The sequence below is a fragment of the Branchiostoma lanceolatum genome, chromosome 5 (genome assembly GCF_035083965.1).
Source record: "Branchiostoma lanceolatum isolate klBraLanc5 chromosome 5, klBraLanc5.hap2, whole genome shotgun sequence".
In the NCBI taxonomy this organism is placed as follows: domain Eukaryota; kingdom Metazoa; phylum Chordata; class Leptocardii; order Amphioxiformes; family Branchiostomatidae; genus Branchiostoma; species Branchiostoma lanceolatum.
The window spans coordinates 24,329,505-24,353,099 of NC_089726.1; the positions used below are offsets into that span (position 1 = coordinate 24,329,505).

General features: G+C 39.2%; 1 protein-coding gene across 1 annotated transcript in view; it reads right to left on the reverse strand.

The window, feature by feature from the left end:
* Positions 1-4,028, reverse strand: part of LOC136435798 (uncharacterized) — a 108,946-nt gene extending 104,918 nt beyond the window's left edge. The window contains exons 1-2 of the transcript XR_010755920.1: positions 4,014-4,028; positions 3,534-3,554 (exon numbers count right to left, since the gene is read on the reverse strand). The gene's annotated coding sequence lies outside the window, so the exon portion shown is untranslated. The remainder of the gene's footprint in view (positions 1-3,533; positions 3,555-4,013) is intronic.
* Between the last annotated feature and the right edge of the window lie 19,567 nt (positions 4,029-23,595).

A 23,595-nucleotide genomic window follows, 5' to 3' on the forward strand; every position in this document is an offset into this window, starting at 1 on the left:
AATGACATCAATGATTTACCGTGCAAGTCGATCTGGTTCGGCCTAAGCTGGAATATGCCTCCATTCTCTTTAGTAATATAAGTGTTGCAGCCTCTAGGGAACTCCAACGTGTGCAATACCACGCAAGTCAATTCAATTCAATCTTTATTGGAACAAACTGGCTGACACAAAAGTCTGAATTGTGATATTCTCACAAAATGTACAGTTTCTATCGGAGATTTGTCATTATCTTCGACGAGAAGATTATGTTTTCCGTTACTCCAGCTGTTAGGTGGGTCTGTATGTATGTCACGAGCATAACTCGAGAAACCTTTGATGGATCTTCATGATTTTTTGAAGGCAATTGTAGCATATCCTTATAAATGATGTAAATGCCATCTATGTTTGATAATGTCAACATCTACTTCCTCATGCCGTATCCCCATCATTTACCATAATGGCTTTATAGTAGAGTCCATTCCGAGTCATCGCAAGGGTTGTTATTGTCATAATTTACAACTGTTTTTTTAATTCTTTGTTATTATTTTCCTAGGAGATTTCAGACTTTGGAAATATTATGACTGTCATTTGTACTTTATAATTATTGGCCTGGTTGTGTTAAACTTTGAAAATATTAATATAATATGATATTTCTAATAGTTTCTAAATAATGGTTACAGCATTCTACTATTTTCTACCATTTTTTTACAATTATTTGTAACATTGTATAAATGTGTCAATGGGCTGTAAAAAAGCAATTCACACATCATGCTTGGGCACCATGCCTAGATGGCTTGCACAAAAGACCTAACAGTTTCCAGCAGTGACATATAAAAATACACAGAGGTAGACAATATGGCTGGATTAGCACCTAATTTTATGGGGGCAATCACCCCAATCCAAGCCTTGTCGATATTTCTCTTTATTTTGAAATTCAGAAGAATCACATAGATATTTGCAAATTATTCTAAATAAAGATATTTTTGTGCAGTCTCTTTCAAAATGTTTCTAAATCATCTAATTAGATTCAAATTAATTCCAAAACTTATATTGAATTTTTTGGAAAAAAATAGAATCATTGCGACCTAGATATTCTTTTATTCAAATTTATTTAAACTAATTACAAATATCATGTAAAACCCTTGTGGTGACTTGGAAGGAAATATTTTCCAGTGATTTTGTGAATTAGGTATTTATTCGCAATTTCGCATAATTGATATCTATTCTCTGTTTCGATTGTCACTTGTTTGAAAGTCCTATAATGGAATCCAACTTATTTATAAAGTTACCTCATTAGGTATGAAAAGTAGCTACCAACTAGCATAATTAGCATTCGATCATGTCAATCAACACTCAAGCTATCTACACAACAAATATATCTACGATCTGTCAATACCTTCTTGAGTTATTCCCCTTCAAATTTTCAAACAAAGACGGCTCCTGCAGTTCCAAATGCAGTTCTAGTGACGTACAATCCAGCTAGGCATTTTCGAGTTTTCGTGTTCCCACACACACTGCATATTGCAACTAGTAGACAGAGTATCTACAGCCATTGTCAAAAACAATATCAGATAGAAATGAGACTTATTTAGACTTTTTAATAAATAATACCATACTATCAATATTTTAACGCTGTAACCGTCATTCATTACATCTAAATGGCTCTAAATTACCTGAATAACAGAAAATGATAGGTGACTCTGAATGGAACCAAATCTGCTCTAGATATGTTAAATATTTATTACACTAGGGACAACGTTTGGGCCCTCTACCATTATTGATTAACATCAATGATCTGGCAGAAGTTTCTTCAATGCTTAATTTGAAAATCAGAAATCGTGTAAAATAAGAACAATTTTTTAAGCAAATAAACCATCAATAAACATCTAAAGACAATTTTAAGGGACCGGGGTAGTAACATATTAACTTTAAAAGACCACCGACTTTATTTTGTAAATCATGATTAACTTTTACCTAACAATCATACCCGACAAAGAAGTAAGTCAATATTTCTCTTGTTCGCACAACCTTTGCAGTCACCCGTTAATAAAAGATGAATCACAGTTTAGACAAACACACTACACCCCTTGTGTTTTCTTATGTCTAAAAGTGTCATTAGAATCAATCTCGTAAGCCACACTCGTTTCAAGTAATCACGTCATTTGTTCAATATCTATCTTTATTTATTTCATTATTTAATCATTATAACATCGTTATTACTTCCTATGTATTATTTGAAGAACGTTCTTATCATCTTTCTATCGGTAATCAAGACTATAACCAATTTGAACAAGTAAATAGGAGGTGTTCCCAGAAAAAGCTACATACAAGTTTCCCTGCAGACGCACCTGCTTTAAAACTTTTTATCGTATTGTGTCATTCTTAGTTGTGTAGATCAACACATTGAAAATATATAATGATAACTGTTATTATGAGTAAGCAAGTAAGCATTATAATTACTATAAAGGGAGACTAGATCACCACAGTATATGTCGAAATGTGTAGCGATGTTTACAAAATCTACTTCAAAGAAATGACGGTGATACTTTTGACTTTATAGGCTTTTTAAGTTAGCAACTTATCACCTCTTATTTCACCTGTTTATCTTTCATTGCAAATTGGATCAGATAGGTTTAACCCCACTGATTTTTACAGTCTAAAGATGTTATAGCCATTTCATAATGTCCTTCTTAGAACTGTGACTATGAAAAAAGAATGGTAGCTTATTAACAATCCGGTGTTTCCATCCAATCTTATCACATATGATTAGGTTAGGACATCATTGACCCCCTGCCCCTACTGTTGTTACGCAATTGTGTTTATTGGTATAAATCTTTAAAACGTAGCTCAAAATTGTAAATAAGTGAATCGGTTACCGTTATAAACCGTGTAACAGTCATCATCTTAAATAAATAAAAAAAAAGAAACAGTCATAGTACAAGTATTTCCAGATTAGCCCGTCATCGGAAATCGACCAAGCAAGAAAACTACGTTCATTTGGATACATTTACTTTAAATGACCTCTTATCAAACCTGTTTACCATTGCTGGTAAATTTGTATGAAACTAGTTTTAACCCGCTGATTTTTACAATAAAGAAATGTTACAGTCATGTTCGAATGCTCTTCTTAGAACTGTGAAAATGAAAAATCAATGGTAGCCTACCGTTGACAATCCGTTGTTTCCATCCAATCTGATCAAATGTAATTTGGTTTAACTTAGTACACCCCCCCCCCCTGTTGTTACTTATATTTGTTCGTCTGTATATATCGTTCAGAATAAGCTCAACATCGTAAATGAACGAAGCGGTACCGTTATGGATTGTTGAAACGTAACTCATCATCTCAAAATCAACAAAGCAGAGTACAAGTGTCCCCAGGTTTACTTTATCATTGTAAATCGAACAAGCAGAACACTGGAAAAATCTAGCTACATTTAGCGCAGCCTTAATACGCTCACATTATTAGATACTTTGAAGATACCTACGTATCTCGGTACAGACTATATTTGTGATTTTGCGTTTTACTCTAATCGAATTGTAGGAGAACAACTCACCTCAAAAAAAGGTATTCCAAACTGTGAAACAAGCGCAACAGTTTGTTACGTGACAATGTGCAGAAAGACTACTATAAAGTGACAGTTGGTGACCTTTAGCGTTTATGCAACCGACCGTCCTAAAAGTATGCCACGTTATTCAAGCATTAAGAATACCTAAGTTATCTGCTCACAAAATGACTGACATAGTCACATTGCTTTATGTTCAAAAATCTACTCAAGAAATTGAAATAAAACGTATTCTTCCATAAGATGATATCAGTAGGTTTCAAACAGGAATGAAATTTTAAGACAAAGTGTCCAAAGGTTTAAAATGGGGTCACACCAACTGTCTGAATAATACTGTGATTATGATAATTTATCCTTGAGGAAAGGTGTGTGCACATTGACATTTCACGATAGCACCGATCACCTATAGAGCGCGTGTGGCATGACCTGTAAACTACAGAAAGAGATACGCAAAATACTATTAGTAAGTACCTATGTTTTGCTAAGTACAAACGCGCAACATGTTGTCGAGGGCACATCTACCAATCAATTCTCCGTGGCACAAAAGAACGTCCATCATCTGACAAGATGTCTTTCATCACGCCGACAAATCAGCACAGGTGGCTGTTTCTCACGGCAGAATAGGTCGTCCTTTGTCTGATAAGATCTCTTTAATTACACACCTGGCGCCATGACGCCGACAAAGGACATATGGCTTTTGTTCTTGCCAGAAAAGAGAGAGTTCCGCCTACAGCGAGGTCGCTTTAATCACACGCTTGGAGCCAGACGCTAATAAATCATCCCAGGTCGCAGTTTCCAATGGCACAAAAGAGCTGTCCCTGTCATTGAGTGAAGGCCACCTCGGATAAACAACGTTTCTTCACATCTGATGAATATATTAAGCAGGCAATTATGGACAAACTATTTGCTGTGACAGAAGTTTAGACAATTATTGCACAGAATCCCAACTATACATCTTAGATATCCTTAGTTGTAAGTACCAGTTTGCCTTTACCTTAGGTGGACACAAGAACACTTGACTGTATAATTATGTTCGCAAACAAGCTGACGACCCGTGCCACAAAAAAATTGACCTATATTTGGGTCTCCATCATAACATATATTGAAATTAACTTTTGTCATCTCGAGCATTACCGACAGAGATGACATTGATTAGCAAGAAAACCTGAACATATGCCTTTCAGAAACTCATTGCCATGGCAACACGAAAAATCATGAACTTACCTAAGTATTATGACATTGTTGCCAAGAAGATTTTAGCAGAAGCCATTAAGTTAGGTGGCTCTAGCACAGGCGGTTCAGGAGTTATACGGCACGAATGTTGGTGTGGGCCTCAAAGGCCCCCTCGTGTTTGAATAGGGTTAAGACAACAAACAAAAGGAGAAATGAAGAGAAGAGGAAATTCACCAAATTGAAGTCGAAATCTTATGGTAGACATCGGTCAAGTTCGAGTTGAACGACACTGTAAAACCAAAAAAGGTACCTGATTCAAATGTTTAATATAGTATGAAATATTTAAGTATTACACGTTGTAGTGAATCGTCTGTTTTTCTCTCAGACAAAGACACAGAACGCTCAGTGCAACATTAGATACACGATTCATTTATATATGCGGATATAAAAAGGGGATATCTGAGGAGAACTAGACTAAAGTCTCAAGAGACTGAACTTTCAAAGGCAACCACCTTTTTTTGTCACTAGAGTTGTAGCATTGAAAATCTAAAAATAGAATCCAACTGTTAGATCGAAAAAGAGAGGGTTTCTAAGTTAATGGGGAATTACCGAATCTGACAAACTGTGTCAAAACAATACCCCTCTGTGGCTATTCAGGCTCAGTGTACATTATTTAATATTTTGTAATGAGCTCAGATACGATGAGTGTTTTTTAAGAGCGTTGTGTTTTTTTCGGTGTATCTATGCACATTTGGCAATACATACGACGAAGATAAGACTTTTGGTTGTTTAAACAGAAATTGGTCAGCTTCATCTCTAGCTTTCGTGTATCTAATGTGACATACAAAGCACCATATCAAGATACACGTAAAGATAAAACTAGTTTGAGAATATAGGGTGAAACCAGGAGAATATAGGAGAATGTAGGAGAATATAGGAGAATAAAGCAGAATAAAGGAGAAAGAAGGAGAAACTAGGATAAACAAGGATAAACCAGGAGAATATAGGAGAATATGCAGGAGAATATAGGAGAATCCAGGAGAATATAGGAGAATGCAGGAGTATATAGGGGAAAGCAGGAGAATATAGGAGAATGCAGGAGTATATAGGAGAAAGCAGGAGAATATTGGAGAATGCAAAACAGGACAGGAGAAACCAAGACAATATGTGAGAATGCGGAAGAATATAGCAAAATGCAGGAGAATATAGGAGAAACCAGGAGAATATAGGAGAATACAAGAGAATATAAAAGAATGAAGGATAATATATGACAAAGCAGAAAAACAGGAGAATGTAGAAGAAGGTAGGGGAATGTTGTCAACGATGTGGAGAGTGGCAACACCAGGCGATTCTTTACGTATGCTAAATCTGCACTGGGCAAGACAACAACGGATATCCCAGCACTTCAAGTCGGGTCAGTTATACTAGAAACGCCAGATGAAAAGGCCAATGCCCTGAACGATTTCTTCATACAACAGACAGATCTTCCTGCCAGAGACGACCCAACCCAAACATTCCAACCTACCGCCATCCCTGGAACAGTTCTTGACTCACTTCAGCTGTCAGTTGACGAGGTACAACAACAACTATGTGCCCTCAAAATCGGAAAGTCGTGTGGTCCCGACAATATCACTCCCAAGCTCCTACGCCTAGTTGCAGATCCTATATCAGGACCTGTAACTCAGCTATACAACAAGTCCCTCCTCCTTGGACAAGTTCCTTCGGGGTGGAAAAAAGTAAACGTTACCCCCATCCACAAAGCCGGAAACCGACACCTAACAAACAACTACAGGCCTATATCCCTACTTAGCACTGTATCAAAGGTTCTAGAAACCCTTGTCAACAAACGTCTAACGGCACATGTCAATCCAATACTGACAGATCACCAAAGCGGATTCAGACCTCTTGACAACACTACGCTACAGCTGGCTCAAATGATAGAGGAATGGACTGAAGCCATGGATAGCGGAGAGATAGTGGGATGCGTGTTCCTTGACCTTCGAAAAGCATTTGACAAGGTCTGGCACGCAGGACTGCTATCCAAACTAAGAGCGTATGGAATCAGTGGATCCATACACAACTGGTTTTCAAGCTACCTGTCCGAGAGACGCCAACGAGTGGTCATCCAGGGAGTGGCATCAGACTGGAAGTCTCCCCTTAGCCGGCGTACCACAGGGTTCTGTCCTCGGACCAACGCTTTTCATACTCTATATCAACGACCAACGAACAAATTTATTCGCCGACGACACTTCACTGTCCTCCTCCCATCACTCTATCCAACATGTAGTTGCATCACTGAACAGAGACCTGAGCTCTGTGTCTACCTGGCTGTCTCAATGGAAACTTGAAGGACAACATAGACAAGTGTAAAGCTATGTTCATCACGACACGCTCCATTCCACGACCGATTCCTCCCGTGACCCTAGGTGGAACCGTATTGCAAGTTGTCACTAGCCATAAACACATCGGCGTTACTCTCACAAATACCATCTCCTGGTCAAACCATATCGACACCATCTCTACAAAGGCTAGACGATCTTCTGGTTTGCTATGTGCTCTGAGGAAGAAGATACCAAAGGACCTACTCCTTAGACTATACATGACAATCGTAAGGCCAAACCTCGAGTATGCAGACATTGTCTGGTCTGGTCTTACCAAACGCGACCAAAGAACTGTGGAATCTGTCCAATACCAGACTACCAGAATCATCAGTGGACACTTCGGGCTACCGTATCCTTCCTACAAAAGTCTCTACACCGAACTGTCACTACCATCACTCCAGTACCGACGCAAGTTCCACCCAACTGTGACTCTCTACAGATTCTTGAGTAGACGCTGCCCTCCACATCTCCAGAGTTTGCTACCCCAAACACGTGCGCCTGATACCAACTCCCGCTATCCCCTAAGGAACAGTGAACACCTGACTACTCCAACGTGCAAAACTTCCAGATCCCAGAGAACATTCATTAGTCGAGCGATCTCACTCTGGAACTCTCTTCCCAGTAATATCCGCACATCCCTCACTGTCAGCTCCTTCAAAAACAAACTATGTACATCACTCGGCAACAGATACTCTGTAAATAATTGACTGACCTACCACAAGTATTAGATGACATGTTGTATAATCTGCTAACCTAGTATGTAATATAAACCTAAGTTTTGGCTTGACATTGTTAACGATTTATATATAGCGTAGTATTGTGCATTTCCATATACGCTTCAGTCTTGTGTTGGTTTTTGTTAATTTTGTTTCTTCGATGTAGTTTTACTTTGTGTTCTGTGTCCGCCGCTATGTGTGTGTTTGACGCATGCGCACTTTGTGAAAGTTTGTATAGAACTTTGAATATACGGTTCCCAGGGCTAACCCTTTGTAATAGCCTTCGGCTAGTTGGGTAGTCCTGGCGGTACTTTCCTACAGTCAAATAAAATGAAATCAAATCAATGTAGGAGAATGCAGGAGAAAGCAAGAGCATATAGGAGAAAGCAGGAGAATATTGGAGAAAGCAGGATTATATAAAAGAATGGAGGATAATATAGGAGAAAGCAGGATAATATAAAAGAATGCAGGAGAATATAGGAAAAAGCAGGAGAATGAAGGAGAAACCAGGAGAATATGGGAGAAGGCAGGAGAATATAGGAGAAAGCAGGAGAATATTGGAGAAACCAGGAAAATATAGGAGAATGCAGGAGACTAAGATGGATGCAGGAGAATATAGGAGAAAGCAGGAGAAACCAGGAGAATATAGGAGAAGGCCGGAGAATGTAGTAGAATGCAGGAAAAAGCAGAAGAATGCAGGGGAATGTAGAAAAAAAGAAAGACAATATAGGAGAAAGCAGGAGAATATTGGAGAAAGCAGGAGAATATAAAAGAATGCAGGAGAATATGGGAGAAAGCAGGAAAATGAAGGAGAAACCAGGAGAATATAGAAGAAGGTAGGAGAATGTAGGAGAATACAGGGGAAAGCAAGAGAATGTAAGAAAAAGCAGGAGAAAGGAGGAGAATGCAAGAGAATATAGGAGAAATCAGGAGAATAAAGTACAAAGCAGGATGATATAGGAAAATGCAGGAGAATGCAAGAGAAGCCAGGAGAATATAGGAAAATATAGGAGAATGGAGTAAAATCTTGGAGAATGAAGGAGAATATAGGAGAAACCAGGAAAAGGTAGGAAAAAGCAGTATAATATAGGAGAAACCAGGAGAATATAGAATAATGCAAGATAATATAGGAGAAAGCAGGATAATTTTTGAGAAACCAGGAGAATATAGAAGAAAACAGGAGAATACAGGAGAAACCAGAAGAATATTGCAGAAAGCAGGAGAAGCCAGGAGAACCCAGGAGAATACAAGAAAATGCAGGAGAATATAGTAAAAAGCAAGAAAATGCAGGAGCACGCAGGAAAATATAGTAGAAGGCAGCAAAATGTAGGAGGATGTAGGCGAAAACAGGAGAATGCAGGAGAATGCAGGAGAAACCAGGAGAATATAGGAGAATATAGGGGAATGGAGGAGAATCTTCGAGAATGAAGGAGAATATAGGAGAAACCAGGAAAATGTAGAAGAAAGCAGCATATTATAGGAGAAACCAGGAGAATATAGAAAAATGCAAGATAATATAGGAGAAAGCAGAAGAATATTTGAGAAACCAGGAGAATATAGAAGAAAACAGGAGAATACAGGAGAAACCAGAAGAATATTGGAGAAAGAAGGAGAAACCAGGACAAACCAGGTGAATACAAGAAAATGCAGGAGAATATAGTACAAAGCAGGAGAATGCAGGGTCAAGCAGGAGAATATAGGACAAGGCAGAAGACTACATGTGAAACCAGGAGAATACAGGAGAAACCAAAAGAATATTAAAGAAAGCAGGAGAAAACCGAAGAAACCAGGAGAAAAAAGGGAAAATGCAGGAGAATATAGTAAAAAGCAAGACAATGCAGGAGCACGCAGGAAAATATAGTAGAAGGCAGCAAAATTCGGGAGAATGCAGGAGAAAGCGGATAATAGAGTAGAATGCAGGAGAATACACGAGAAAGCAGGAGAATATAGGAGAATGCAGGAGAATATAGGAGAAACCATGAGAATATTTGATACACCAGGAGAATAAAGGAGAATGCAGGAGAATATAGGAGAAAGCAGGAAAATATTTGAAAATGCACGCGAATATAAGAGAAAGCAGGAGAATATAGGAAAAAACTGGGGAATATAGGCGAATGCGGGAGAAGATAGGAGAAACAAGGAAAATATAGGTGTATGCAGGAAAGTATAGGAGGAACCAGGAGGATAGGAAAAAGCAAGAGAAACAGGAGAAAGCAGGAGAAAGCAGGAGAAAGCAGGAGAATAAATGAGAATAAAGGATAATAAAGGATAATATAGAAGAAAGTAGGAGAATATAGGAGAATATAGGAGAAAGCAGGAGAAACCAGGAGAATACAGGAGAATGTTGGAAAATGCAGGAGAATATAGCAGAAAGTGGAATAAAGTGGGAGAATATTGCAGAATATAAGAGAATGTAGGACGGAGCAGAAGAACACAGGCAAAGCGGGAAATTATAGAAGGAAGCGGGAGAATATAGCAGATTATAAAATGGATGACAGCGCAGTAGAACAGTAGAAGAATGTAGGAGAATATAGGAGAAAGTTGGAGACACAGTTAAACTAGGAGAATATAACAGAAAACTGGACGATATAGGAAAAAGAAGAATACAGCAGAAAGCAGGAGTATATAGGAGAAAACTGGGTAATATTAATATCTAAGGTGGTAATTTTCTATTCTCTTTTTTGTTTATTGTGTCTATAAATGAAACCGAAAAATAAATTTAGAAACATGAAGTCGTTCTTTGCGGAAGATCGGAAAGTTATATCGTTTCAAGAACAACATTGCCTGCACGTTTACTTGTCATTGCAATTAGTGCAGTAATGATAAACCCTTTGTATCTCCCAAACGCCGTAAAGACAGACCCATCAACTCAATAATCACAAAGAGACGAGTTTGCATGTGATACTCCGAAGCCTCGACTAACTGAAACAGGGACGTCTTACAGATTTCGAACGTTATCTCATTTTAGAACAAGATGACACTAACTTTGTGGCAAAGGACATTCTTGCAATGTACAACAAAATATTTCCGTCAGCGACGAAGGATCGAGTTCATCCAAAAAACAGGCGTGCCAGACAATACTCCGTTCAGCGTATGCTTCATATCCTGAGGCGTGCAGGATACCGAACATACCTAACCTAGACCAGCGAAGAGAACAGCTTTGCCTGAACTTTGCAAAGGCACTTATCCGATCACCTGACCAGCTTGAACTTATCCAAACGCACGCCCTTAGAATACTTCTTTGATCCAGCTACATTTCCTATACTGATGCACTCTCCAGACTCGACATGTATTTTGGAAGCATGAAGAGAGACCCTATGTTTTAAATTCGCTAAGTCCCTATTGATAAGATCAAACAGATACAAACGTAGTGCTATTCCATACTTAACCCAACTACTGAACACCAATTTGTAAGGTGTAATCTGTTATATATGCTGCTGTTGGTTGTATATTTTGTCTTTTTTATATACTTTCCGATTGTTTTTTTTTCAATTTGAGACAATGTTTTTTTTTCCTTTATTGGTATTTCAAAATAAATTACAAACACTAACACTAACAGAACAAAAGCCAAATAGAAACCGGGACAGCGTGTACATGTGTGGCACACCGCACACATACACTTACAGATAATCTTAGCCTCCCTTATGAGTATTAATTGTAATTAGCCTCCAAACAATATTGTATATGATTACTTGTCCTTAATTCGTCACATCTATATCATCATGTATAATCGTTTTGAATAGAAGTATAAAATAGTATCAATTATCACATATAACATAAGGTTCCCCACTTACCCCGATGTGTCTCCAGCTTCCCCCTCCGAGATGCAATGAGACGTTCTGTCTTTTCAAAAGAATATACTAATTTTCTAAAGGACTGGAAATTTATGATTTTTAAACTTCTACACCGGAAAATGAAAATTTTACGTAACAAAATCATCAGATTTTTAAGGAGAGATGCATTTGCAGAAATATCTCCAAACATAATCATTAAGGAATCTAAGTCCAAATTTATAGAAATCTCTTCTTTTAACCAATTTTGTATATTATTACAAAAACATACTACATGTGGACATTCCCAGAAAACTTGAACATAGGATTCTTCATCATTATGACAGAACGAACCGGAACTAGTATCTATCAGTTTCCATATATTTAGGATTTTATTACAAGGTACAAAATTATTAATTAAGCGGTATTGCAAATATCTACTACTAGAATCAATCGTACATCTATATAAATTTGTGAATACTTCTCGCCATGGTATAGGTTTGTCAAAATAGTAGTTCCATGATAGTCTTGTTTTGTGAGCTATGCTAACTTCGTTTGTGGACACAAGAAAGTAGATATACATGCTTTTATTAATTTCAATTTTACGTAACCATTTGTAATTTTTTTTGAACTGGCAAACAAACAAGGTCCTTCCACATTTCACTGCTGAGTATTTTTTTTCATTTACCAGGAATGGCTGAAATAAGTTGTTGATATCTGTGTAGGTCACAAATATTTGGTTACTTAGCACGGAACTCAGCATATGACATAAAATTTTCGCCTACGGACAATAAATCATTAATAAAATTAATTTTCCTATTTAGAAATGCAGTCATACAGATAACTTACCATCAATGGTAATATAAGAATTTAACCAAATCACTTGTTGCCGTATATTTGCTGGCGTCTCGGGTCCTACGTGCTGAAATTTGAACCAGGCATTGAACATGTCAGAATAAAATCCTTTTAAAAAAAGGCTAGATACCGAGGACAGTTAATAGAAAGGGAATAAACTTAGACTTAGTTGGGGGTAAAAATCGATCACCCTAGATGAAAACCACAGTGGGTGAAAATATAGTTTTTGTATCCATGAGGCTTTCATTTTAGTATTGAATGCACGCAAGTTTATTAGATTTAATCCTCCATTTTCCATTGTTTGAGTGTACTCTTTTGTACTTTAAATTTTATGGCTGCGTAATTCAGCCGGTTTACTTGAAAGAAGGTAACATCGGCTGCAATGCTGTTTTAATTTCTGTATGTGTCAATTCCTGAATAAACCATTCTTATATATTATTATATATATAATCAACTTGTCAACATTTCTTAACAAAATTCTCTTTTGTTTTTGTGTTTGATAAAGTTTTGCATGAAGGCATAATCTTTAAAATACAGTGAAACGGAGTGGAATGTCCCTTTTTCAACTGTATAAAAAGTTATCTTAACGGCAGTAAATAACGTGTTGCAATAGAAATACAAAGTTCCGACTGGTGTGAAATTAGAGCAGGTGTGAGACTACCATCTGAGGGATTATAACTGAACGCCTCTAAGTCAGAATCTCGCCCAAAAGGTATCGATACGCGCAGCGCTTTCTTCGGAGTGGTAGGTGTGGGGTTGTCTGACAGTCCGGCAGAGCCACTTGCCGCGACCATCCGGGGACTCCGACTAGCAATGTCCTTCGGGACCGACGTGCTGAATCCTATGTGCACGACTTTGCTGCAGATAGGGAATATCGTACCTAATTTTCGTAGAGCAGTCACTTCACTGCGTTATATTGATAATCATCCCCGTGAGCTAAGATTCGTGACCGCTAAGGCAGCCCGCCGCGCACACTGGCCGGACTGATCGGCAATGATTTTCGCTCCCTTTATTTGTGTGGCGCATTAACAAGAATGTCAAGGATAGGCGTATACCCTCCTCGACGAGGCGGGTATGGCTCGCCGTGTCCACGGAAAGTAGGCACCGCACTGGAAGAAATCGAAGCTGGTTCAATGCTCAAAGCTGCGATCACATTTTCAAACTAGGGCCGAAAAGTATAGTATAAATGACAACAAATACACCAAACGTCAAAAAAGAGCAATGGACATAAGTTGTCTATATCTTTTTATATGTATTTTTTCAGCAAACAGCCCTGCCGGGCCACGGTTCGGAAATGAAACCGTAGCACTACCCATTTAGGCGGGGATGGGATGACGGCATTAGGATGAAGTGCCGGTGCGTTGCACGCAATGTCCAGGGTCCTACGGGGTCAAGTCCGTAGGGTGGTCTTGACATCGGTGGCTGTGGACGGTTTGCATCGCAACGGTGTCAAGTCAAGTCAAAGCCTTTAGTTTCTTTTGAATGCTTGTTCAGCCACACGGGCCGCTTTTCAACAAAGTCGAAGTGGATAGCAGGAGTCACGGATAACGAGTACAAAATAAACTTAACGTAAATCAACACAATCATGATAAGTAAAAATTTATAATGAAATAACTAAATAATTAAATATATGAATACATCATTAAGTACATTATTGAGTCACTAAGTCCATCATCAAGTCCATAGTTCTTTAGTCCGTATCAAAGCCTAATTATAAATGTTCCATTAGGGATTTGAAAATATGGATGGACGGAGCCGCCCTGATGTGTGGCTGCGTCTCGTTCCATACTACTGCACCGGAGTAGACCAGGCTTCCCCTTTATGCTTCCAGATGAGGCTTCGGGATGATGAGGCAGTCCGTTGTAGTCGACCTGGTGTGCCGTGCTACTTCATCCCTGCGGAGGCTGAAAACTCTTCTCACATATGGTGGTATTGCGTTCCCCAGAGTCTTATACACCAGCAGAGTTTTTGCTGTTGGTGTATATTTTCTTCACAGTCCTCCATCTGAGGAGCAGTAGGACGTCTGCTGAGGGTGTTCTATATGGGGCTTTCAGAATCAATTTTCCTCCCCGGTGTTGCATTCTTTGCAATTATCATACTCTACCGAAATCGCATCATCCCAAATTGTACAGGCATAGGTTAAATGTGGTAAAATAATAGTATTATTGTATAAAAAGTGACAAGAGCAGACTGTGTTACGATTGGTTGAACCTGACGCATAACTGCAAGTGCACGTTTCAGTTTGGATAGAATATGGTCAACACGGTAGTCCCATTTCAGTTCACTGTCCACAATTACTCCAAGGTACTTGGAAGCTTGTGCAATTTCAAGGATGCTTCCATTAATGGATAATTGCATCTGGTCTTTTCCTTGAAGTCGTTTCCTTGTGCCATGTAACATAGCTGTGCACTTCTTGGAGTTTCCAGACAGACTGTTGGTCACAAACCAGTGGTGAAGACGGTCCATCTCAGACTGTAGGGTCCACTGTATGGTGCCCAAATCTGCATGACTGAGATACACCACCGTGTCGTCAGCATATAATGCGATTTGACATGACTGTATGCAACTTGGCATATCATTTACATACATCATAAAAAGAAGCAGACCCAAGATGGATCCTTGGGGCACACCATATTCAACATTGCAGAAATTAGATGTTGGACCATTCACAATAGACCCCTTTCCAAATACCGCGGCCATTTTGAATCCAGGGCGCGCGCACGTGATTCGAGCGCGGGAAAAGTGAAGACCCGGTAAGTCCACACGCCAGCGGTAAGGCGTCCCCAATAGAAACCAGCGTTGAGTCATCTTCGGCGGCGAGATGTTCTCCTCCTCGGTGAAATCCATCGATATATTTGCATGGCACAAGTAGATGAAATTGTTGTGGACACTTGGACTAGAAATCGGCCAGTAAAATTGTGAATTTCTGCTACTTTTCCATAGTTTCTGCCGGGATGTTGAACGCGCGCTACAGTGATAGAATGCTAATATGTTTACACCGCGTGCTTGTAGTTTCCCTAATAATGTTAGCTAAAGTCGAGAAAAATCCCACAAAACATGCACTTTTCGGATCATTTGAGCTTCGTTTAGGTATGAATATAACTCTTGAGCCTTTTGGCTGTCGTGACAATGCCAACATAATCTTGAAATTACGTTAGTTTGAGGGAGGGTCGTGTTTTCTGTGCAGCATTACATCGACTTCGCTCAGCAATATTTGACATTTCCGCTGAATGCAATCCCACAAAAAAAAGAAACGTGAAAATATAGGCCTAGGCTTGAGTTCAATGTCCTTAAATATGGCAGCATTCCGGCGGCTTTTTGATGATCTTTTCGGATGCCAAGTATTTAGGCTTGAGGACTCTAAGTACGTGAGTGAAGGTGTGTTTTCCATTCTATCTGACGTTTCTTTAAATCATTTTGCACGGCAATATTTCATATATCTGTTGGCCGGATGGAACCCAAAAAACGTTAAATAATATTGACTTGAGGACTGAAGGACCTCAGGCCGATATTTTTCCTTTTGTTTTGGGGTTTCATCCTATGGAAATCTAAAATATTTCCGCAAAAAGTAATGTAATGAAACGCTACAAAGAAAACACGCCCCCTGCTTCACTCACGAACTTCATCCAGCTAATCTTGGCACTGAAATATCGTCAAAGTCAAAGGAGCCACCGAAGTTCCGTCAAATTTTTATACTCGCAAAGCCCTCAAGCCTATATTTTCACGCTTCTGTAATATTATCCGACGGAAATTAAGATATTACGGCACAAAGTGAAAACACTCCATCTTCACTCACGTACTTTAGGCTTTGATATTTCAGAAAACTCGTCAAAAGAAGCCGCCGAAATTCTGCTAAATTCCCCCCAAAAATTACCTTTGGCTCAAGGCTACATTTTCAGGTCTTTTTTTGTGGGATTGCATTCAGCAGAAATGTCAAATATCGCTTGCGGAGCGATGTAACAAGAGAGAAAGGAAAGGCTAGACAGAAAAGAAAGAAAGGCTAGACAGAAACACGACCCCCTCTCAACGCGCGTTTTCCCAGGGGAAGTCACAACCGGTAAAATTCTGTATATTTCTATCTAAGTAGCTATAAGGATTCCAGCCCGAAAAGTGTATGCTTTACGGGGTTTTTCTCGACTTGTGAGTGAAGCAGGGGGTGTGTTTTCTTTGTAGCGTTTTATTACATCACTTTTTGCGGAAATATCTTAGATTTCCACAGGATGAAACCCCACAACAAAAGGAAAAATATCGGCCTGAGGTCCTTCGTCAAAAAGCCGCCGGAATGCTGCCAAATTTGTACCCAAAAGGACATTGAACTCAAGTCTATATTTTCACGTCTTTTTTTGTGGGATTACATTCAACGGAAATGTCAAATATTGCTGAGCGAAGTCGATGTAACGCTGCACAGAAAACAAAACCCTCCTTTAAACTAACGTAATTTCAAGATGATGTTGGCATTGTCACGACAGCCAAAAGGCTCAAGAGTTATATTCATACCTAAACGAAGCTCAAATGATCCGAAAAGTGTATGTTTTGTGGGATTTTTCTCGACTTTAGCTAACATTATTAGGGAAACTACAAGCACGCGGTGTAAACATATTAGCATTCTATCACTGTAGCGCGCGTTCAACATCCCGGCAGAAACTATGGAAAAGTAGCAGAAATTCACAATTTTACTGGCCGATATCTAGTCCAAGTGTCCACAACAATATCATCTACTTGTGCCATGCAAATATATCGATGGATTTCACCGAGGAGGAGAACATCTCGCCGCCGAAGATGACTCAACGCTGGTTTCTATTGGGGACGCCTTACCGCTGGCGTGTGGACTTACCGGGTCTTCACTTTTCCCGCGCTCGAATCACGTGCGCGCGCCCTGGATTCAAAATGGCCGCGGTATTTGGAAAGGGGTCTATTGTGCAGTGAGCTCTCTCATAAAGGTATGATTGAAACCACGTGGCTGGAGAACCAATGATCCAAAAGGCACCTAGTTTTGTAAGAGGATGTTATGGTCGAAAGCTTCAGACCAATAAATACTGCACCAGTGACTTTGCCTTGATTCATTGCCTCATACCAATATACGGTGACTAGGTGAACAGCTGTTTGGGTTGAATCTTGTCGTCGGAATCTAGACTGTTTCTCAGAAAGGAGATTATTATCAGTCAGTTATTATTTGTGAACAGCACGCTCCAAGATTTTGCTGATTGCAGGTGGGATACTGACTGGTCTATAATTGCATGCTTCTGTGCTATCTCCAGCCTTGTATATAGGTACCACTCACTTTCTTCCAGTCTGCAGTGAATCCCGAGGAGGACAGAGAAGCATTCAGAATGGTAGTTAGAGATGGTGCAGTCATTGGAGCAGCAGCTCTCAGTAGCCAACAGTTTAACCCATACAGGCCAGTGTCTTTGTTTTCCTTCATTGTTAAGAGTTCCCCTAGCACAAAGGCTTCTGATATGGATTGAAAGGAGAAAACTGCTGTACTACGTTGTACAAACTGTAATTGATGGGATGCTGACTTGCACTTGTGTAATATCACAGCGAGTTTGTCTGCTACTCCACCAATGAAGGTATCTATGCTATGTGCAGGGGGATGATGCTACTTCTTCATCGTTGTCAGTTATCTCTGTGGTCTTTTGACTTCGTGTCAACCTCTTTAGTGCGCTCCACATTTCAAAGAAACTGTTCTTGGTGCTAGCTGAACTGGTGATGACATCTATGAAGTGATCTCGTTCGGAGTTTATGATAATCTTCTTGGTTCTGTTACGTTGCCTCCTGTATGCATCCCAGTCTGCAGGTAACTGTGTCATTTCTGCTTGTTGCCTTGCGTCATCTCACGCATGCATACATTGTCTCACCTCTTCTGTGAGCCAAGGTGGGCAGTTGTCTTCTCTAACCCGGAACTTCTTAACCAGAGCATGCACATCGAACACATTGACGAAGAGCTCCTTCCAGGTTTCCCACTTGTCTTATAATATCATGAGGGGTCTATACATACAACAGATTAGTACATGTTTGCCTACTGGTGGTATTTGTTCAATCCAAAGTGATTCAAGTTACTCAGACTGTAGATCATTACTCTCACGATGGGCGATATGCGATTTGATATACACGGCTACACCTCCGCCATGGCGCGAGCCTCTGTCGTTTCGTAACAGAGTTTATCCTGGGAGGTTAAGTATAGTATCTGAGTAGTCCTTGGTTAAATGTGTCTTTGTTAGTCCAAGAATATCAATACTAATGTTCCGGGTGAGAACCTCAAAGTACACTTCTTTTGCTGGCAAGCTCCTGATGTTCGATACTTTCGGCGAGGATGATCACCTCTGGACTCTGATGCCCACGCCGTTGATGTCCTGTGGTTCTTTTTCGGAAAAGTTATCTGTAAGGTGTCTGATATTTTCAAATATTGCTCAAACTACCTTGTGAGATTGGTTGTTTTATACCTAGTCTGGGTTTACCTAGACATGTTTCATAATATGCAGGAGATAAGCCTAGTTAGATCTGAGTCAGCACCGGGTGCCTATGTGAAGGGTGACCAGAAACTCCCAGCGGCAGAATGGGGTCGTCGGCGGTGGCGGTCGCTTCTCTCAGCAGATACCAACCTCACCATGTTCTCTGTAAGGTGTCTGGCCATGGCGTTGGTCATTAAAACTACATAGGATTATAGGATTGGGTGATATTGATTTGAGTGGGAGGATAGGGTATGTACACACGTGTGTTTTTGGCAGAGCTCGATTTGCTGAGGTGAATCAGGCTCAGAGTGAAAGTGCAGAGGGAGGCGAGGTATCGTGGGTAAAGAGGTTTATTCACACATGCCCGTTGACTTCAGCACAAGCCGAGGACTATCGGAAAAAACATTTTTTCCTGGAGTCGCGTGATCCGGTAGGTCTCAAATGACTCGGATGAATTTGCATTGAGTACTGCGTAGTATGGAAAAGTCCTATCCCATAACGGAAATAAGTTGTAATTGCTATTATTATCACGTTATTATAGCAACACTTTTTGTAATGAAAGTATAATTTAAGTGTTGAATTCGTTGTTGCTTATTTTGCATGTATATATATATATATATACCACCTTGGATCTAAAACTACTTTAATCCTTGGTGGGAACAACTCCTGGAGGCCCATCTTGCACAGTAAGACATCTAGATAGGGTTTACAGTACCTTTTGCGTTTCCTTTTCTGTTTGTTTGTTAGTTTTAGCTCTCGAGACTTCATCATATCAGCACGACTCCCTCCCACCCTGGCGGTCTACTGCAGAACCGAGGCTTTAGCCTGTTTATTATTATTTCTTTTTTTATTTTCTATTTTTTACTTTGTTTACTCACTTAAACCTCATAAATCGTGACCTCGACACCTCCTGCGGCCAGTTTTCGGCCCAATTTGTGGCTAACCTAGCACCATTGGGATCCAGACTCCTGGCGGAGAGAGTGGATTTTGTGCCGCACAAGCAACTTCCACTTAAAACTGTGCAGGTCGTCCTGACCAAACCTAGCCCCCAAGCGTGGTGGGAGGGAACCTCATCCGCCGCAACGACGGGAGATCCAAGATATATATATATAATATTAACATTCTTAGTGTCCCCAGGAACAGTAGTAATAGAGCATGTAGATCTGAATTAGATAGACTCCTTCTTGACATTGGACTTTCTGTCTGTCTCATAAAGTACTGATTACGTTTGACGCCATTTACCGATAGACGCACTCCTACTACAGCATAGCTCTGTTACGCATTCTATAGTAGTCGTAGAAAAACATTATTACCGCGAGTTAAAGAAATCCTTGATTGTAGCGGTTACTCACATTTTATACTCCGATAACTCACTTTGTGACCCCAAATATGTATATCAAGACATTCCTTCATAATAAGTACCAATACAGGTAAACTGAGATTTTATAAAACTTGTAAAACAGTATACACTAGAGAGAGGTACCCAGAACGTGAAAAAATTTTGCGTTGCGCTCGGCCATCAGCAAATTGGGAATTAGTGCTCACCCACTAGAATTAGAGAGAGGACGATATTAGAGATGTGTCAAAGAATTTGTAAATACTGTACGTCCAAAGCGGTGGAAGACGAAACACATTTCAAATTTTCCAGTTAATCATGACGAAAGAACTGAATTGTTTAAACAAGTTACCACGAAATACCCCTACTTTATGTCATTCACGGATGAACAAAAAGCTACTTTCCTGTTGAAATCACAGAACCCACACATTCTAGAAAAAGTGTGACTTTTGGTCTTCCATTGCCTCCAAAAAGGAAGTCAAACCCAGCTTATTTATAGATATCCAACAGTCTCATTTAGTATTAGTAGCCTATTCTTCAAACAAAGTCAGTTACAGTTCACTGACACATGTATATTTTTCTTTATTTTTCTACCATGTATTTGCAATTATCCCACGGGCATGAACTTGCAAAAAAACTTTCTTATCATACACATGGGTATCATTTTGTTGACATTAAGAACATGTAAACATATCTGAACTAGGATAATTTGACAATATACAATGTAAGGCAGTAGAGGTTTTTGTGATAACAAATTGACGATGGTTTGAATATGAGTGTGTTTAGGTTGTAAACACAATTTACATAATCTATATTGCAGAGGGATACGGCCATGTGTGGCAGATTCTGTATATAACGGATGGTTAGTGTTACGAAGTTTACACATGTCTCAACGATTTTCAAACTTGTTCTCTGTAATACATGTACAATGTAAGCTTCAACCTGAAAAACTTTTCATGAGAACATTCAGAACTAGAGATTAAGAACAGAATGCTTTTTCTCTTCCCCTTACACTCATTATTCTTTAAACTAATTTTAACACGAGCAAAATAATCATAAGAAAGCGGCGACGATGATGGTGATGATGAAATAAATCATATGAAATATACGTACATAGATTAAGAACTATAATGGGTTGATTTTAAATGGATTATAAACGCTGTATTTATAACAGGCGCCTGGTGCAGTGTAATGTTTAATACATCATGGGGAATGGAAGTAGGTGTTTTTTTAGTTTCAAAACAAGGCAATACATTTAGAATAGAATTAGGAAAGTTGTTATAATCAATAACACGTATCGCACACTCGTTTGGGCGAGGGATGTTTGAACTAAGGTGTATGCAGATTGTTGCTTTGTCGAGTTTGGCTAGCATTACATCGGAAATTTAGATTTATGAAGCACTCAAACGTGCCTGGAAGATAATCACTGAAAAAATTGGAATAGGGAAATATCTACCTAATGATATTAATAATGTTTTTAAATCTTAAACTTCAAAAATATAGGTAGAGAATTGACATCAAGATGGATTCAGTGGACATACGCCCATTTTTTAAAGCAGGATTAGAAGCTTCAGTGTATTAGACTATTATATAGTAATAATGGCTTGTTGAGTAAGAAGATGTTTGATATTAACAACAATTCTAATAATGTTGACATTGTTTTAAATTACATGTCACATAGACTATCATATTTCCTTTTAAGATAGCTTTTAGGTCTTTTTTGATACCTTCGGAAACGTCGGGACAATATGTAAAAAAATTGTCAGTATTTTCTGAGTACTGAAAGCATCGGGATTCAGAAATGAATATGAAAAAAAACACAAATTAATCAGCGAGCGGTTGTGAATGGTAAGTGAATAAACTAGCAAACGTTCTGCCTCGGAACATTCGGACGCACGCCAGAGAAACATTATTCACCCTAGCCCGACGTAGATACGTTCGTTATTTATCATTACCGAGTAAACTAAATGTACAGATCAAATTTAGATCACGTTAGTAGCAGCATAAATGCCATTCTGTATCGACAGATTTCGAGATAAGCGTTGTCACAACACGCTGTATGTTATCGTAGCTACATCTACTGATCTGCAATAAGATCAGTTTCCAGGGCCACACCAAGCCTGGGGATACGCCTGAGAGATGCCAGGTGTGACCTAAATTCAGCGGTTATCTTTTAGACAATGTAATCCTAGGTGCATCTGGAGAGTACGTCTAATAGAGCAAGTACGAGATTTCGAACATACGCAGATCTTCTCCGGAAGGAGTAAGCTCGTTACAAATTCATTTAGAGCTAGCTAAGCTATGGGAATATGCAGTCTGCAAATATTTTGTAAATACAGGACATCGATCATCATAACTCAAACGTCAGATCAAAGAAGACAGGAGTCCACTTGACTAGGTCAACAGGTGTGAGGCACGGAATGCTTGAATAAGGCTTCCATTGTGTTAATTTTGTTCTGTCCACAAAAAGCACCAGTTAAGCGTTTGCCAACGGTTGCTATAAATGTTGACACCAAAAGAAAAACTGCTTATTTGTTAATCTCTGTATTGATGGTGTTTATTTGTTTGAGTTTTTCACAAAGTAATAACTTGAAGGGGAAAAGGTGCATGCTCACCTTTACAGGTTGTCCCCCCTCACATTTAAAACAACATCATCTAAACAAATTCAACTATAAAAATCTATAAAGCGGGTCGTACAACTGTGAAGCATGAACCAGATATCAACATGCTAGGGAAAGAATATATTTTTTTTTTAAAAGAACAAAATGCGACAAAGCAATAGATGAGTTACACTCACAAGACGTGGTCCAAGTGTATGGGAGATAAAGATTGCGGGGTGCGTTGAATCTGTAGTAGATGGCTATGCCTTGTTTATATTTACACGCTATGATATTATACAGATTAGCTGCTCGATTTCCAATTCAACGGAGATCATGAGTCAACACTTTTAAGATAGTGACAAGCCTGGCGATGTATGTGTTGCTCAACACTGAAGTCTTAGATCTAATAAGAGATAGCATAAAGAATCTACGACTTCTTGTGGGTCTAGTGGTAAGTGAAAAATATTTCTCTGTCCTTGACTTAACGAATAATACTGTATAATATCTCTGGCGGAAACGTAAGCGGTAACACTTGTTGTGTTGCTTGTATTTTCTTGTTGGCTAGGTGGCTAGCTTGAGGTCCTGAAATGAACGTGTCGTTGCGCCCCTTAAATTAGAGTGTTTGCTTTTCAACAAATGCATCATGACTACATACATTTCTTGAGCAGAACATGCAAAAACTTTATATTTCTCTCCCATGCAAAAATGTACTGTTTCATGTTAGCCATCTCATAAATTAACCAGCCAAAGTAACTTTTACTTATAAATAA